The sequence below is a fragment of the Oreochromis aureus genome, linkage group 3 (assembly GCF_013358895.1).
Source record: "Oreochromis aureus strain Israel breed Guangdong linkage group 3, ZZ_aureus, whole genome shotgun sequence".
NCBI lineage: Eukaryota > Metazoa > Chordata > Actinopteri > Cichliformes > Cichlidae > Oreochromis > Oreochromis aureus.
Genome location: NC_052944.1, coordinates 72,917,979 through 72,937,352, shown reverse-complemented (window position 1 = coordinate 72,937,352; position 19,374 = coordinate 72,917,979). Strand labels below are relative to the sequence as shown.

General features: G+C 42.5%; 1 long non-coding RNA gene across 1 annotated transcript; it reads left to right on the top strand.

The window, feature by feature from the left end:
* Positions 1 to 528: 528 nt before the first annotated feature.
* On the top strand, positions 529 to 18,712 carry LOC120437544. Its single transcript, XR_005611217.1, has 3 exons — positions 529 to 660; positions 6,539 to 6,543; positions 18,657 to 18,712. It is a non-coding gene; the product is annotated as an uncharacterized LOC120437544 (long non-coding RNA).
* The last annotated feature ends 662 nt before the right edge of the window (positions 18,713 to 19,374 follow it).

Here is a 19,374-nt window from a genome sequence, read left to right as displayed (position 1 = left end):
AGTCGTCTCCATACCACAGTTTGCTATCAGTAAACACCGACGGCATTCACTGATAGCATACCACAGCCATGTTAGCAGTGTATAAACGATAGTTTAGCATATATTAGCACAGGTATCAATAAAGGACTACCGTATTAAACACTTTTACTAACCTCAGGCAGATGGACAGGCGCTCTGCAGGTGGGATTGAGCGCCTGTAGTTGGTGTCTAGGCGGGCGATTCTGGGACCGATGCGGGACAGCAGGTCCTCAAACTGGGCGAGTGAAAGACGGTGATATCGCTGAAATCGGCCGTCATCCAGGCGCTGCTCCTCGAGCAAGTGGTGAAACTCACCAAACTGCTCACGCCTCTGGAGGACCTGATGGACCCAGGTACGGCGGGGACGTCCTTAACGCCGCTGCTCTGCTCTCCACAGTAAATAGAGAAGGGAGACTCTCTCTTCAAATGCTAGCTCGACAGCTGCCATCTAGCAAAGATACCATCTGGCACAACTTCCTCCCACATCCCTCCCACATTTCCGGTTCACGCGCATCAAAATATGCAATTTTGACACGCGATGGATTTTTCTTGGACACCGTTGAGGTGCGAATGTGCACGCGTCAAATTAGGGGCGTTTGGGGCATTTTCGCTCGCGTCTATCGCATTCGGTGTGAACACACCGTAAGAGTCAGGTGCGAGCATTAACAAGCAGGAAAGGCGAGATTAAAAAAATAGGTTATTAACCGTGATTTAAAAGATTGGATAGAATTGGACGCCCGGATCATGATTGGAAGGTTATTCCACAACTCTGGTGCAGCCAGGGCAAACGCACGGTCACCTCTAGACTTCAGCCAAGATCTAGGCTGCACCAAGAGTAACTGAGTAGAAGAACTCTAGCACTGTCAGGACCCCTCGAGTATTCAGACTTTATTTTTCACAGAAAGTTAAAAACACATCATCTGTGGTGATCCTAAGATGCTCCCAGCCAAGTCACAGGAGTGTTATACCCACTGAGATTTAAATTCATCCCTCTCACCTAAATGGACATTTATTAGTTTCTGAAAATAGCAGCAGCACAAATTGGTTTACATAATCAATAGATTAGTACGACTCTCATGCTGCTATGAGAGAGTATTAGGGTCATTTTAAGAAAAAAAAATAACGTTATTAATTTTGAGATTAAGTTCCAAACTCATATTTGAGAAAGTTGAAATTTGGCCCTCACAGTCGCTTCCAGCCGAACAACTGCCACAACACTTATACCCTCTATAAACTGTCTTCTGTAGATGAATCAGTGAAACACATCGGTCTTGTTGTGTCTTGTAATACAACACACATATTCTTTATTGCACAAGACTGTAAATATCCATATTTCCACTCCCAGCTATTTCATTTAGCACAAATCTGGCGAACTCTTTCATGTCTGTGTTTTTTTCCTTTTAACCAGATGCAGATTTTCTAACTTTGTTATTCTTATCACCACATTGTGTTGGTTACTGAAGACATTCTGAATTATGATATCACTAACTAATCTTTACTGGTGTATAGGCCCTTTGTACATTACTCACTTAGCCTCAAAAATTCTTAAATATTCCAATAAAAAATACACAAAAAATGACATAAAACATATAAAAATGTGTTTTATCTATTTTTTTTCGCTCTGGTCTGAGATGCTCGGGGGACCAGTTAGAGACCAGCAGCTGGACGTCAGTGGTTGGACTGGTGGACTACTTCAGTGAAGAGTAGACGACGTCTGGCTCTGGTTTAAAGTCTGAACACAAACACACAAAGTTCAAACAACAGGAAACATGATTACAAGCTTTGTAGTTCAATCAAGACCTCCAACCTCCACCTCTCTGCATCACACACAGTCCCAGTTCAACTGGGTCAGAGCTCTGAGTTTCATCCAGGATGAGGTTTGATCAGCTTATCTTAGCATGATGGATGCAAACAGGGTGAGCAGCTATCTTGTTGCTGTGCAAAGTTAAAGAGCAGCTGTACCTGGGCCTCCTTGTTCTGATGATTGTTTGCCCATAACTGACGTCTTCAGTTCTCACTGCTGAGTAGACCACAACTACAAAATAAATATCTGCAAAATGAAAACAAAAATCATTGAAGGTACAACAACTACACCAGTGGAGCTACACACAGTAAAACATATTTACTGTTTCTAATGTTTCATCACGAGAGTCCTTGAGAGTGCCAACCATTGCAAGGGTCACATTTGTAACCAGATGAATTTGCACAACACTGTTTGTGTGACTTCTCAGTGGAGTTTTATTGTCCAATACAGTGAAGAAATTACAAGAACATGTATAACTTTCTTTCTGTTCTTCACACGGTTCAGTAACCTGAGAACTGTGATGGATCATGAACAGGAAGAGCTACATGTCACTGATGTTCTGCTTTATAAACCGCAGCATCTTCTTACACTTTTTTCCCTCATCTTAACACCTCTGCTGTGAAACACTGAGTGACCACAAAGAACTGTGTTTCTGAGAAAGATGCAGGTGGACGACCACAAAGCTGCCATCTTTTTCCACTGCAGACTGACACTCTTCACCACAGAGCACAAAGCAAACACATTCTCACAACATGATCACTGTTATTAGACAAACCAGTAAAAACTGTGGTGAGAACGTTCATGTATTATAGACAAACTGTAATCAACAATCGGAAGTTGCTGCTCTGGTTTTACAGTTTGCAGAACGTTGAAAAGTTTAAAGGTTTTTGTTATATTTTCTCTATAACTTAACTGGTAAAGTAACAACACCTCTTTGTTGTTATAACTTACTTTAATAACCAGTCTAAAGAAAGGCACAGGCATATCCATGCGCACATACACCACACTTGTGTTCTCTACTTTGCACAGAATGTAGTACCACAAAACTATAAACTGATTTTACTAAATACATAACAGTTCCTCCCATCCAGCTTTGATGAACACAATAGGTATCAAACAATCAAAATATTTTCAGGTAAATGCTGTAAACCAATAATTTAACTTGAACTGAAATATGACACCTACTCAGTGATTTACAACATGGAGGTAGGTTGTTTCCTCTTAAACATTTGAACTGCTTTCCTACAAAATTAACTTGAAACCTATAAGTTCAGTCTCTGAGGTGCTCTGCGATTTCTCTCAGGGTAACGCCTGCCTGTTCGGTCAGACTCCATAGTGCTCTGAGTGGGAAGTTCAGGTGTTTGAGCACTGGTAGTTTCACGTAAATCCTGAACCTCAGGTGGTGGAGCGAGGGCAAACTCTTCTGAATCTTGAGGTGTAGATGTGCTCTCAGGTTGCTGTGGAACTATGTGACTTTCTGCATCTAGAATCTGATCAACATGTCTACGCCAGACTAAGTTGGCTCCAACATTTACAGTGTATGTCAGCGGTCCGGTTTGTGACAGAATCGTGCCAGACTGCCATTTCTGACTTGGGTCTCTGTAGTCCCTGGCGAGAACTTTTTGTCCAACATAGAAGAATCTGGTTTTGTTTCTTGTTGCTTCCACCATGGAAGACTGTTTATCTTGGACATCCTTGCGAATGTCTGGTTTCAGCAAATCTAGGCGTGATCTCAGATTCCGCCCATGAAGAGCATTGCAGGTGTGTGTCCAGTTGTTGCATGAGTGGCGTTTCTGTAAGCCAGTAAGAAATTGTCTATTTTCTGTTGTAGCGGCTTCCCCTCTGTGCGACTGGCTTTCATTGACCGCTTGAAGGACTGAATGAACCGTTCGGCTTGTCCATTTGTTGCAGGATGATGGGGAGCTGAAGTAATATGTCGTATGCCGTTACTCCGAAGGAAACACTGGAACTCCTCTCCAGTAAACTGACGACCATTGTCGCTACGAGCTGTTGTGGCAGACCTGTGCGTGCAAACAGTGACCGAAGGCTATTGATCGTGCTGGCAGCCGTTGCTTGCTTTACGGGAAGATTTCTGGCCATTTTGAGTGAGCATCAACCACAACCAGGAACATTTGGTCCATAAATGGGCCAGCATAGTCTATATGAATGCGTTGCCATGGGCGGATGGCCACTCCCACGCGTGTACAGGTGCTGTTTGAGGCTGGCGCTTGGCGTCTGCTGACAACCAGTGCAGGATTTAGCCATGTTCTCTATTTCACAGTCAAGGCCTGGCCACCAAACATAGCTTCTAGCAAGAGATTTCATCTTAACCACACCTAAATGTCCATTGTGCAGTGAGTCCAGTACCGTTGTAATGTAGTTTGGGTGGCAGGATGACACGAGTTCCCCACATAACACATCCTTGGCAAACGGATAGTTGGTCTTTGCGGGTGGAGTACGCAGAGAACTGAGTGTCAGTGCAGGACGGCCAACCATTCACAGTAAAATCGTATACTTTGGACAAGATTGTGTCTCGGCTCGTTTCTCTTTTCACCTGAGCACTTGTGACAGGTAGGGGTTCCATTTGTGTAACGTGAAACACAGTAGCTGGATCAGTCATTTCTTCAGTGGGTTGCATGTGTGGAAGACGTGAAAGTCCATCTGCATTTCCATGTAACTTTGTCCCTTTGAACTCAATGGTGTAGGTGTGTGCACCCAGGAACAAAGCCCATCGCTGCAAGCGTGCCGCAGCCATGGTTGGAATACCTTTCTGAGGGTTAAAGATGGACACCAGCGGTCGGTGGTCTGTGATCAGGGTGAAGTGTCGTCCATATAAATACTGATTAAACTTCTTCACTCCCCACACTAGACTGAGTGCTTCTCTGTCTATCTGCGCATAGTTGCGCTCGGCTGCATTTAGGGACCTTGAAGCAAAGGCAACTGGGCGTTCTGATCCATCAGGCATTTTGTGAGATAGCACAGCACCAATGCCATATGGTGAGGCATCACAGGCGAGGCGAAGTGGTAGATTGGAGTCAAAGTGTGTCAGAACCTCCTCTGATGTAATGAGCTGCTTAGCGCCATCGAATGCCTCTTCACAGTTTTTGTCCATTTCCATTTGACATTTTGTTGCAGCAGAGAGTTCAGCGGGTGCAGGACTGTTGAAAGGTTTGGTAGAAACTTGTGGTAATAATTAACTAAGCCCAAGAAAGAGCGTAGCTGACTCACATTTTAGGTTCTGGTGCCTTCAGGACTGCTTCAACTTTGTCCTTGGTTTTGTGGAGCCCATGTCTGTCGATCTTGTGTCCACAATACTCAATGGCATCCTTAAAGAACTCACATTTGTTTTTGTTTGCTCTCAGTCCATATTTTTCTAGCCTGGCCAAGACTGCTGTTAGGTTAGCCAGATGAGTCTCCTCATCAACACCAGTGACGATTATGTCATCCAGAAAACACTGTGTTCCTGGAATGCCTTGTAGGACCTGATCCATGGCACGTTGCCATACTGCTGGGGCACTGGCGATACCAAATACCAGTCTGTTGTACTGATATAGGCCTTTGTGAGTGTTTATTACCAGATATTTCCTGGATGTCTCTTCTACTTCCATCTGGAGATAAGCCTGGGCAAGGTCAATTTTTGAAAAGTGTTTGCCACCTGCTACTGCTGTGAATATGTCTTCTATCCGTGGAAGTGGGTACTGATCTATGCGGAGAACTGGGTTCACTGAAACCTTAAAATCACCACAGATCCGCACACTGTCACTTGCTTTCTTGCTTACTGATACTATTGGTGTAGCCCAATCTGACCAGTCCACCTTGGTGAGTATTCCTTGCTCTTCCAAGCGTAAAGCATAAGGTACAGGGCGTGCCTTGTGGAATCTTGGTTTTGCATTGTCCTCTAGTATGATCTGTGCTTTAATATTTTTCAGGGTGCCGATTCCATCTTTGAACACCTGGGCATGGTTATTAAGTATCTGTTTCAGTCTTTCATCCACAGAATGTGCACTCAGGCCTCGTTCCAGTCTCATTGACTTTATTTCTTTCCAGTTGAGGTGGATGTGTTTCAACCAGTCACGCCCAAATAATGGCACACCTCCATTTTTCAGAACATAAAGTTCCAGGTTGCATTTCTTTTTCTCATATTCCACTTTCACTTTTAGTTTTCCCAGAGGAGTTATTCTTTCACCTGTGTACGTTTTCAGTTTCACTGAGGTGTGTTTCAGTTTCAGATTGGGGAATTTGTTTCTGTAATCTTCATATGAAATCAGTGAGAGAGCAGACCCAGTGTCCAGTTCCATCTGTAACTCAATCCCTTGTATTTTAGGTGTGAGCCATATTGCATCATTATCTTTCTCTTGCACTGTGTACAGCTCCAGGCATGCCAAATCCTCCTCAGAATCATTTGACTCTGTCTCGTTTACTTCATGCAGCTTTCTGTCTCTTTTCCACATTTTGTTTTTCTTTTTATCATACTGCTTTGATTTGCACATTTTCTGTATGTGCCCCTTTTTGTTACATTGCAGGCATTCTTTCTCTTTAAACCAGCAATTAGCAGCGTCATGTGACTTTTTGCCGCATCTGAAGCACATCGGTAATTTATTATTGCGCTGCGGATGTATTTTATTTACAGAACACGGCTCGTATTTTCCCTGGAGCTCGCCTGCATCTTTTGCTGCTGTCTCCATCGATATCGCTATCTCTAATGCACGGTGCAAGGTGAGGTTATCCTCTGTGAGAAGTCGTTTCTGTGTGCTCTCATTGTTCATGCCGCAGACGAAACGGTCTCTCAGCGCATCTGACAGCCCCTCCCCGAACTGACAGTGTTCCGACAGCCGCCGGAGTTCCGCGATGTACTCCGATGTGGACTCATTCTTTAGTTGATTTCGTTTATGAAATCGGAAACGTTCGGCTATAACCAGTGGCTTCGGTTGGAAATGTTTTGGAGCACTTCTGTGATCTCCTTAAAACTTTGTCAGCTGGTTTGGCGGTGTGATGAGAGCTTGCGCAACAAGTTGTATGTTTTCGCTCCCATCACACTCAGTAACACAGCAACTTTCCTCTCATCCTCCACTTTGTTAGCCCGACAATACTGTTCAACTCTCTCTACATATGTTGTCCAATCCTCTGTGCCATTATCAAAAACGTCCATTTGCCCAACGCCTCCTGACATTTTCTCGGTATTTTATAAGCGTCCTTCACTTAAAAGAATTGATGTTACTCACGTCCTCTGTTTAGCGCATTAGCCAGGCAGGTGAGTTAGCATCCACACGGAGGGTTAGTTGTTTTGGCCCTAACCTTTTTCGTGTCTTTTTGACCACTTTCACAAGGATTTCCCCCTCTCTGTCGTCCAATGCACATCGGGGATCCGTTTTAATCCTCGTCGCCAGTCTGTTATATTTTCTCTATAACTTAACTGGTAAAGTAACAACACCTCTTTGTTGTTATAACTTACTTTAATAACCAGTCTAAAGAAAGGCACAGGCATATCCATGCGCACATACACCACACTTGTGTTCTCTACTTTGCACAGAAAGTAGTACCACAAAACTATAAACTGATTTTACTAAATACATAACAGTTTTCATTATATTAAACAAGAACTCTTTTTCATTATACGTCTAATAGTGACAATAAATGCGCTAAAAACCAAACAGCAAACACATCAGAGCTGCTCTGAGCTCCTACTACTCAGTTACAACACTGATATATTCTACATATTCTAAATATTCTACAACACACCTGCCATCTGGACTTGAGGCTGAGCCATTAGCTTAAGTCAAATAATCCCTAAAGAAAAATGCTGATCTGTCACATTTTTTTTCTGCTTATCTAGAGCCGGGTTGCAGGGGCAGCAGCCTAAGGAGAGAAGCCCAGAACTCCCTCTCCCTGGCCACCTCCTCCAGTTCCTCCTCCAGGGAACACCAAGGCGTCCCCAAGGCCAGCCGAGAGATATTATCCCTTCAGCGTGTCCTGGGTCTTGCTCAGGCCTCCACCCAGTGGGCTATCCCCAGAAAACCCCAATGTACAGGCAGCAAGCTGAGGGAATGCTAAGATACCCAACCCGGCCCACCACCTCTCCTGACTGTATCTGTACTCTATTTTCTTTGAATTGTTGCCTTTTTGTGGTGGAGGGGTTTGTGTGTCCCAGGGATCCCAGGGGCTATGTTGTTGGGGGCTTTTTGTCTCTTTGTTAGGGTCTGCTGTAACAAATTGGTCCTGGGTGAGGGACCAGAGAAAGTGCAATTCAACAACTCTTATGAACTGAGGTCCATGTGGGCTGGCTGGGCATAGCCCAAAAAAGAGACACACTTTTGTAGGCCCGGCACCCACACGAGCTGTAGCGATTAGGTATAGCTGTGGGGGCGTGGCCAGGAGCGGAGACCCTGGTTGACCCATCCCTGGCTATCGAGACTAGCAAGTTCATCTTTGACACAATAAGATATATCCAGTACATCTCACATCTTTCTGTTAAGTATGTGTTCCAGTTTCAGCTGCTGCCTGGCTCTTTTTGGGGCGGGGCAGCCATGTTTGTTGCAGATTTAGATTCATATGAAATTCTCCTTGAAATGTCTGTTTACACGTTTTTTAAATCATTGTTATTAGTTTTCAATACTTCCTTTATGAAAGTCTTTACTGGATTATTTATATACTTCAAAAAAATATTAAAAACAGGTCTTTGACCTCACATGCAAGGGAAATGACCCACAACCCACCATAAAGAAAAAAAATATTACCTCGTCTTTCTTTGACAGATTGTTCTCGATGAGCTGATATCTTGATGATGACATGAGTGATGAGGTCATCTTCTTCACTTCCCTCTTGATCTACTGAAATGATCCAAGCTGATCAATAATATGAATTAAATATCTAAACAGAGATTTGACCCAAAATAAATCTCAGATATGTGGTATTTCACCAGATACGTACTCTTAATGTCATTAACTTTGCCTTCAGGAACACTGTGAGAAACCTTGCAGTTATTTTTGACCAGATTATATCCTTCAGTGTCCATATTAAACTACTTGCTTTCTGCCATGTCTGTCTCAAAGTGATGGTGAAAAACTAGATTACCGTAATGCACTAAATGTTTCAGTGTCAGTCACCTGTTTCACTCACTATTTTCTTATACTCCACAATTAAATATTTGGCATTATGAATCTTTGGCTCTCTTCTACAATATGTCTCTGTCCTTTCTTCCTCCCCTCATGCCAACCAATCACAGCAGATGGCCGGCCCTCCCTGAGCCTGATTCTGCTGGAGGTTCCTTCCTAATAAAAGGGAGATTTTCCTTCCTTTCACCAAAGCTCTTGCTCATAGGAGGTCATATGACTCTTGGGTTTTACTGTTTGTTTGTTTTTTTGTTTTTTTTAAAATTTCCATTCATCCATTTGCCTCCACTTATCCGTTTCAGGGTCACTGGGAAGCCTATCCCAGCTGTCTTAGGGTGAGAGGCAGGGTACACACGGAAACAGAAAACCATTTGCACTCACATTCACTCACGTATTCACACTTATGTGCAATTTAGATTTTTCAATTAACTTATCCCGACCTTTTTTTATTTGTTTTGTTTAATGATCATAATGAATGTGAACTTTATTCTACTAAACAAACTCAGACATGAAGGATCAGGGAGTCTGAGTCTCACCTTCAGGTTTCCTGTGAACACATCGTCTCACCAGCAGAACCAGTAACACCAGTAGAACCACAACACAGACTGATCCAACAAATGAAAGCACAGAGAGAACAGGAGGAGAGAGTGATGGAGGAACAGCGATGGAGGTGGAACCAGGAGGAGAGGTGGATGTAGGTGGAGGTGTGGATGTAGGTGGAGGTGTGGTGGTGTGTTTGTCTAAAATAAAGCAAACAGTCATTAAGTTGTCGTCACATTGTGAATGTTGAAAGCTGCAGAAACACAGACAGGTGAGTGTGTCACCTGTGACAGTGATCCAGCTGGATGGAGACTCTCCATGACCGCTGATGTCACACTTGTAGAGGCCTTCATCAGACCTGGAAACATGCTGGATGGTCATGTGACCTGTAGGCTGCTTCCTGATGAGGGAGCCATCTTTATAGAAAGCAGCTGGGAGGTTGGAGGGAGTGGTCTTTGTTTTACAGAGCAGAGTGACGTCATCTCCCTCCATCACAGGGAGGACAGGACTCTGCAGGATCACTGATCCACCTCAACACAGAGACAAACTACAGCATTTCATCCATTTACACACAGCTTCATCAACACTAACTCCACACACTCAGCTTACCAGTGACTGTCAGGTTAACCATGTTACTGATGGGACCCTCTCTGGACTCACACCAGTAAACTCCACTGTCATGAGGTGCTGCTATACTGATGTTACAGGAATAACCAGCTGGTTCTCCCCACCCATCTCTGCACTGAGTCCTCTGTTGTTTGCTTGTGTTTCTCCTCAGAGTCCATCCAGCAGAGCTGTCGTCCTCCTCACAGCTCAGAGACACAAAGTCATATTCAAAGAACTGAGAGCTGCTGGGACTCACAGTCAGACGAGCTGTGAGGGTTAAAATGAAAAACTGAGGATCTGTTAGACTTTACATTCTGAAACATGAACCCAATCAGGTCATATCAGTGAGCATTTCTCAGGTTTAAACTGTGACAGAAGAAGGTTACTGACCTTGGTTTGTTGTGCAGCTCAGCAGTGAGATCAGAACTAAAGAGAAATGACACTCAGGTTGATTTGAGGTGAACATATAGAACAACTCCACACAAACAGCTGACAAACACACAAACCAATCTTGCCCTCCACTCTATTAAATAACACAAATATCACACTTTTATATTTCTGGACAATTTGATGACACCCACGTGTTTAAGTAAAATTTGAACAAAACCTTGAAAAGTCTGTAAACTTAAATAGCTGCCATCAATCCATTCCAGTTGTCAACGGGTTTGCCCATCACAGACTAACATTTTCTTCCTCTTCTCCAGTTAGCTTTTGTTCACCTTCCTGTGTCTTCTCTCCCGGTCTCTGTTTAAACTTAAATCTTTTTGCCGAGTTTCACTTTTGATTCGCTCTCTGCCTGCAACACACACAAAAACAACTACAGCTATCTGTCACATGTGCTTTCAAGTCCAATATCTTATATTGATTTTATTACCAATTCTCACCATATCCATGCTTTTACTGTAATAATAATATTCAGTGTGGACTCCTATTGCTCCACTTCCCTAGTTTTTATCTAAAAAGCAGCTCTTACTGTAATGATTACATTTACTACTACACTGTGAGTATATACACAAATATCCAGTGAATTTAAACAACCCAGTAAAGTCATGTGTCCACTGTGCAGCTGTGTTGATATAATGAGTGAATGATTTGATCTTTTCACTGCCTGCTGTGTTTGCTGTGTGCCTGATTTGTTTTTCATGTCTTCTCCTCCATCATCAGTTATCAGGAGAGCAGACAGTCAAAGTACAAGAATTCAAACAAACACAGAGATTCTACTTACAGAGCAGACACAGCACAGATGTTTCCTTCATCGTCCTTCTCACTCATTTGACCTTTTTTTCATTTCTGTTACTGACACTAAGAAGAGCCCGCCCTCTTCCTCTGAGCATGAGTATTTCTATTTGCAGTGAGCAAATAGAAATACTAAGAATTCACTTTGTTTAAAAATAGAAGTTATAAAACAAATGTTTCTTTCCTTCTTTCTTTTTTCTTTCCTTTTTGAAACAAAGGAAAAAAAAACACTTTGAATCAAAATGCTATTCTAAGTTTAAAACTGTGACACAAGAAGTACTTAAGGATGAATGCATTAAAAAAATGGAAAGTAGGCACTTGTTTAACATGCTCTGAGTTTGACCAACATATCTCTAAAATGTTTACAGACATCCTGGGCATGTGTTCACTGAATATATTGAATATCCTCTGATGTCAGTGAGCTGTAATGTGGTCTTCTGAGCAGAAGAGAGTGAAATCGGAGCAAAGTGTGACCAAGAGGACGCATTAAATGCTGACTTTTTGGTGAACTACTTGAGGGCTCGATTCACACCTAGTGTACAGGAAGTGTGTTGCTGTGTTTTGGAGCGCAAAGTGGTCTGTTGTTTAGTGATGATGTAAAAAAACTGGATTGATAATCGAGAGCTCTCGTGTCGTCTGTGCTTACCTCCACATTGGTGACCCCTGACTCAAACATACTACAGCCCAACGATGATGCCGGCTCTGCTCTAGATGCATCAACGGCCGCCTGCCCTCTGCCTCCTGCTGCAGCTGCGTTTGCTGTTGTGCTTAAGCTGTCGGACTTTTGGCTGCACAATACCCCGTCATCGTTCATGTACGTGGAGGCTCAGTTTGCCCTTCGCAACATCTCGGCTGATGACACGAAATATCACCATATGGTGGCGTCGCTTGACCCGCTAGCCACCCGTCATGCGATGACCCTCCTCCGCGATCCACACGCCCAAAGTAAATACGCCACCCTTAAAGTGCTGCTTCTTTGGCACAACGCCCTCTCCAATGCCGATGTGGCGATGGGCACCTGTCACGTTCTTGCTGTTGACCCAGCGTTTTGAGATTTAGTTTGTTTTGATGTTTATGGTTTATTTCTAACTTCATTAGGTTATCTAAGCTCATTTATTTATTTAGATTCCCCTTGTGTCTTCTACCCCTGTGTTTTAGTCTCCTTTTGCCCTTTATGTGTTTCACGCTGTGTGTCTTATGTTGTCAAGGTTATATTGTCTTGTCTGTGTCTCATGTTTCCTGTTTTATTTTGTAGGTCTGCGTCCTATGTCAGTGTAGTCAGCTTTGCTTCCTTTGTCTCGTTATGTCAGACCAGTGTCAGCTGTTTCCCCATGTGTTTCCACTTCCCCTAATCACCCTTGTGTGTATTTAGTCTGTGTGTTTCTGTTCATTCCTTGTCAGGTCGTCTGTTGTCCACGCCATGTTTCCAAGTTTCATGTCTAGGTTTTTCTTGTTGTTTGTTTAGTTCTCCCAGTTTAGGTTAATGTTAGTTTTACTTCAGTTTGTCTTGCCCTTTGTTTGTACCTTTTTTATCAGCCATATTAAACGGCTCGCTTTTTGTTAATACTCAAGCTTTGGTCCAAGTTCCTTTGTGTCTGCATTTTGGGTCCACTCTTCACAATACATACAGTCTGCCCTCGCCAGACTGTGACAGAACCATGTTAAAACAGTCTGCGGAGACTGTGTCTCCGGTGACTGGCTACTGCTTGCCTTTTTCAGTCGCACACTCAGGGACAGTGAACACAAATACAGTCTTTTTGAGACGGAGTTGCTGGCCCTACACCTTGCGATGCAGCATTTCATTTTTTTTTTCTCTAAGATTGTATCTTTATCCTGTATGTCAATCACAAACCCTTGATGTTTGCAATGTCCAAGGTCTCTGACCCATGGACCGCATGCCAGCAGTGCCAGTTGGCAGCCATTTCAGAGTTTGTGACAGACATTCAGCATGTGGCTGGTAAGTCCAACAAAGTGGCTGACTGTCTGTCCAGAGCACTGGTTTTTATGTCGGCATAGACTTTGACGCTATGGCTGCTGACCACCGTGCCGACCCGGACGTCCCATGCCTGTTAAGATCCACAGGCACACGCAGGCACCCCTTGAATCCTTCCACATCCCCGGAAGGCATGTTGATCATGGGCACATGAATTTGGTTGGTCCTCTGCTGCAGTCGCAAGGTTTCAGGCACCTTTTGACTGTAGTGGACCGTACGACCCAGTAGCTGGAGGTAGTGCCCCTGGCATCCATTTCAGTAGCAGCGGTGGCCAGGGCATTTTTTGTCAATGGGGTTTCGGTCTCCTCGCCATCCTTATTCTCCTTGATCTGAGTGCAGCCTTTGACATCATCTCTCACCCCATTCTTCTTAGCAGATTAGCTTCTATTGCCCTCTCTCATACTCCATTAGCCTGGTTTAAATCATACCTGTCTGACCGCACTCAGTTCATTCAATTGAAATCCTTCACTTCTCAGCCTTCTCCTCCAACCATCATACATCAAAGAACCTTTTTATTTTGTAGATGGTTCTTTAGCTATTACAAATGGTTCTTTAAAGAACAAAGGGTTCTTCATCCTTAGCAATCTAAGTTTGATGGTGTAAAATGGCATAAATATTTATTCACTATAATGAGGTTGTGAAATATACTGTGTGTTTTGTTTGTGTGCATGTGTGTGCGAAGGGGGAGGGCGGGTTACCTGGCAATTACCCTTTAAGAGCAGATGGTAGGAAAATGAATATTCAAATAAAAGTTAGAAATAATTGCTTAAAAATATACTGGTGGCAGGGGTGGGGGCCAAAGCCTTAAGACCCTACACCCCCAACACCCCTAACCCCGCAAACCCATTGATCACAAATAATGTGGTAATAGAATATGGAATTTATTATCAAGATGTTTATGAATATGGTGAGTTAACAAACAATAGACACAATACACACATTCAAATACTGTACTTTAGTTTTAAATTTTAATAAAGCATTACGATTTTCTGCTTCAAGGCATTACTTTTGAGATTATTATATGTTAAGAGATTTTTACATTTACTTACTTTGATAACCTTTATTTTGCTGAAGTATAATTTCTTGTGTGAACATGATGTGCCTGCAACCTACAGATTAAGGAACAGAAGCATGCGTGAGGAAGTTACAAAGTCACACACGCTCAGGCAGAGACAGTTCCAACCTGAAGCTGATATGACAAAAGATAATAGTTCCTCTTGTCTTTTGGATAACGGCCACTCATGCGATAACCATATCTAGAGATGATTTTCTATTACATATGCTCCACCTAGAGATGCTGTGTAATCTATTCTCTGCTATAAAATAAAGAACGGACTGAGGCTCTGCGCGACTTGCCTGTGTCTTGCCACGCAGTAAGCCTCGCCCATGTACATGCCATAACTTGAGTTTGTGTTTCTTGCTTCTCTAAGGTTTTTTCCTTTGACATATTTCTTGGTCCTTCGAGCCGGATGGGAAATAACAGCTGATTGGCTGTGACTCCTAACCAGAGACCCTCAGTGCATCCTGACGCCGTGAGAAGCCATGAAGTCTGTCGACAGCCCTCTCTAGGTAGAGGTGAGAGCCCTAGGACGTGAATTCGGGTCTAGGCCAGGGTGATTTAGAACGGTCCACGGCGCTGGGGTGCAGTGAGGAGATCTCCGTCCTAACTACAGATCCTTTGGAGAGGTGAGAAACAAACTCTTTGTTTTAAAAAAGCGCATAGGTCTTATCCGCCGCAAGGATTAATAGCGCATTAGGCTGACCCACTGTACGGGTGCACAAAAGAGAAGCGCATAGGTCTTATCCGCCGCAAGGATTAATAGCGCATTAGACTGACCCACTGCACGGGTGCACAAAAGAGAAGCGCATAGGTCTTATCTGCCACAAGGATTAATAGCGCATTAGGCTGACCCACTGCACGGGTGCACAAAGAGAGTAATCCGCTGTAAGGATTTGAGACGTCTGAAACTTAACTTGGAAAAGTTAGACTAGGCCTGGTCCGCCGCAAGGACCCACGCGCATAAAGAAACAAGAGTGAATATATGTGTTTTGTGTATGTCATTTTCTGTCTGTTGGAAGTAAACTAATTTTACAGCACAATACGCTGCTGAGGTGCTTCCAGTTGTTATTGTTATTTTATTTGCTGTAAGACGCTGAAGTACTGGTGACAAAGGAGAAGTAGGTTGGGCTCCATCCCGTAAAACTGACACCGCTCCGAGAGTAGCTCGGAGTAGAAGGGCGTGTCAGCAACCACTCCTGAGTCTCATACCAGAGAAAACTCTGCAGTTGTGTTGTAACAATGGGTAATCAGCCCACCAAAACTCACTGCTGACGAGCAGTGGTTAGAAAAGAAATGTCCAGGCGCCGGACAAATTAGTGCTTGTAGATGGAGAAAGCCTAAGAAAACAAAATGTCCCACTATACATTCACCCATATCAGGAAGAACATAGTAATCCCTCATCAAGTAAAAGATTAGAGATCAAAGTTTAAAAAGGGCTGGATACAGACCCAACTGAATACACATAAATACAAGAGGAATGCATAGTGGAATAAACAAAGGGTTAAATTAAATTAGAGCTTATGTATTCAAACTAATAATAGGAAGGATAACAACCTGTAAATTGGTACTAACAAATGAAACAAAATTGGGAAGACAACCAAGCTGAACGAATAGAATAAATGAAAGCAGACAATTCACACAAAACATATTAAATAAATTAGAGAAATGCATAAGGTAAAATCTAGGCTGTGTCATTGTTCAGCCAAGGAAAGTGTGTGAAAAAGCAAATGTCTCCAGCTTGGGAAAGTGTGAAGCTGCAGGTCACACAGGCCCATGATGGATATATAATAATATATAAAATAATAAACTATTGTATATTAGTAGTATAGTAGTATGTTGTAATATACTAATAAATATTGTGATATACTACTGCTGTTATAAAAACAAAACAAAGATAATATTAATAATGACATAATATTAATTCAATTCAATTCAATTTTATTTATATAGCGCCAAATCACAACAAAAGTCGCCTCAAGGCGCTTTATATTGTACAATAGATCGCACAATAATAAATACAGAGAAAACCCCAACAATCATATCATATGACCCCTATGAGCAAGCACTTTGGCGACAGTGGGAAGGAAAAACTCCCTTTAACAGGAAGAAACCTCCGGCAGAACCAGGCTCAGGGAGGGGCGGCCATCTGCTGCGACCGGTTGGGGTGAAGAAGGAAAACAGGATGAAAGACATGCTGTGGAAGAGAGACAGAAATTAATAACAGATATGATTCGATGCAGAGAGGTCTATTAACACATAGTGAGTGGCTGGAAAGGAAAAACTCAATGCATCATGGGAATCCCCGCAGCCTCGTCTATTGCAGCATAACTAAGGGAGGATTCAGGGTCACCTGGTCCAGCCCTAACTATATGCTTTAGCAAAAGGAAAGTTTTAAGCCTAATCTTGAAAGTAGAGATAGTGTCTGTCTCCTGAATCCAAACTGGAAGCTGGTTCCACAGAAGAGGGGCCTGAAAACTGAAGGCTCTCCTCCCATTCTACTTTTAAATACTCTAGGAACAACAAGTAGGCCTGCAGAGCGAGGCGAAGTGCTCTAATAGGGTGATATGGTACCACAAGGTCATTAAGATAAGATGGGGCCTGATTATTTAAGACCTTGTATGTGAGGAGCAGGATTTTGAATTCAATTCTGGATTTAACAGGAAGCCAATGAAGGGAAGCCAAAACAGGAGAAATATGTTCTCTCTTCCTAGTCCCTGTCAGGACTCTTGCTGCAGCATTTTGGATTAGCTGAAGACTTTTCAGGGAGTTTTAGGACATCCTGATAATAAAGAATTACAGTAGTCCAGCCTGGAAGTAATGAAGGCATGAACTAGTTTTTCAGCATCACTCTGAGACAGGATATTTCTAATTTTAGAGATGTTGCGCAAATGGAAGAAAGCAGTCTTACATATTTGTTTAATATGTGTGTTAAAGGACATGTCCTGGTCAAAAATGACTCAAGGTTCCTCACAGTGTTACTGGAGGCCAAGGTAATGCCATCCAGAGTCAGAATCTGGTTAGATACCATATTTCTAAGATTTTCAGGGCCGAGTACAATAACCTCAGTTTTATCTGAATTAAGAAGCAGAAAGTTAGCGGCCATCCAGGTCTTTATGTCTTTAAGACATTCCTGCAGTTTAACTAATTGGTGTGTGTTACCTGGCTTCATGGATAGATAGAGCTGCGTGTCATCTGCATAGCAGTGAAAATTTATGCTATGTCTTCTAATGATGCTGCCTAGGGGAAGCATATATAATGTAAATAGAATTGGTCCTAGCACTGAACCCTGTGGAACACCATAATTGACCTTAGTGTGTGAAGAGGACTCTCCATTTACTTGAACAAATTGGAGTCTATTAGATAGATATGATACAAACCACTGCAGCGCAGTACCTGTAATACCTACAGCATGTTCTAATCGCTCTAATAGGATATTATGATCAACAGTAACAAACGCAGCACTAAGGTCTAGCAGGACAAGCACAGAGATGAGTCCACTGTCAGAGGCCATAAGAAGATCATTTGTAACCTTCACTAAAGCTGTTTCTGTGCTGTGATGAGCTCTGAAACCTGACTGAAACTCTTCAAATAAGCCATTCCTCTGCAGATGATCTGTTAGCTGTTTGACAACTACTCTTTCAAGGATTTTTGATATAAAAGGAAGGTTGGAGATTGGCCTGTAATTAGCTAAGACAGCTGGGTCTAGAGATGGCTTTTTGAGTAAAGGTTTAACTACAGCCACCTTGAAGGCCTGTGGTACATAGCCGATTATTAGAGATAGGTTGATCATATTTAAGATTGAAGAATTAATTAATGGCAGGACTTCTTTGAGCAGTTTTGTAGGAATGGGGTCTAAAAGACACGTTGATGGTTTGGAGGAATTAATTATTGAAGTTAACTCAGAAAGATCAATTGGAGAAAAAGAGTCTAACTTGACATTGATGGTACTAAAAGTAGCTGTAGACGATATTACATCTGTGGGATGATTATTGGTAATTTTTTCTCTAATGATAAAAATTTTATTTGTGAAGAAGTTCATGAAGTCATTACTAGTTAACGTTAAAGGGATTGTTGGCTCAGTAGAGCTCTGACTTTTGTCAGCCTGGCTACAGTGCTGAAGAGAAACCTGGGGTTGTTCTTATTTTCTTCAATCAGTGACGAATAGTAAGATGTTCTGGCTTTGCGGAGGGCTTTCTTATAAAGCAGCAAACTATTTCTCCAGGCTAAATGATGATCCTCTAAATTTGTGACACGCCATTTCCTCTCCAGCTTACGAGTTATCTGCTTTAGGCTACGTGTTTGAGAATTATACCACGGAGTCAGGGACTTTGGATTTGAGGCCTTAGTTTTCACAGGAGCTACAGTATCCAGAGTCATACGTAGTGAGAAGGTAAAATTATTAACAAGATAATCAACCTCTGTTGGAGTAGCGTTCAGATAGCTGCTCTGCTCTATGTTGGTACAGGGCATTGAAGATGATAACAGTGGGTGGATTATATTCTTAAACTTAGTTACAGCACTTTCAGAAAGACATCTACTTTGATAAAGTCTACTCTCCATTGCTGTGTAATCAATTATTGTAAATGTAAATGTTATCAGGAAATGATCAGACAGCAGAGGGTTTTCAGGAAACACTGTTAAATGTTCAGTTTCTATGCCATATGTTAAAACAAGATCTAGAGTGTGATTAAAGTGGTGGGTGGGTTCTTTTACATTTTGAGAGAAGCCAATTGAGTCTAATAACAGATTAAATGCGATGTTGAGGCTGTCATTTTAGCATCTACATGGATGTTAAAATCACCCACAATAATTATTTTATCTGAGCTGAGCACTAAATCAGATAAAAAGTCTGAGAAATCAGAGAGAAACTCTGTGTAAGGCCCAGGTGGACGATAGATGATAACAAGTAAGACTGGTTTCTGAGTTTTACAGCTGGGGTGGACGAGGCTAAGCATCAGGCTTTCAAATGAATTAAAAGTCTGTCTTGGTCTTTCGTTAATTAATAGGC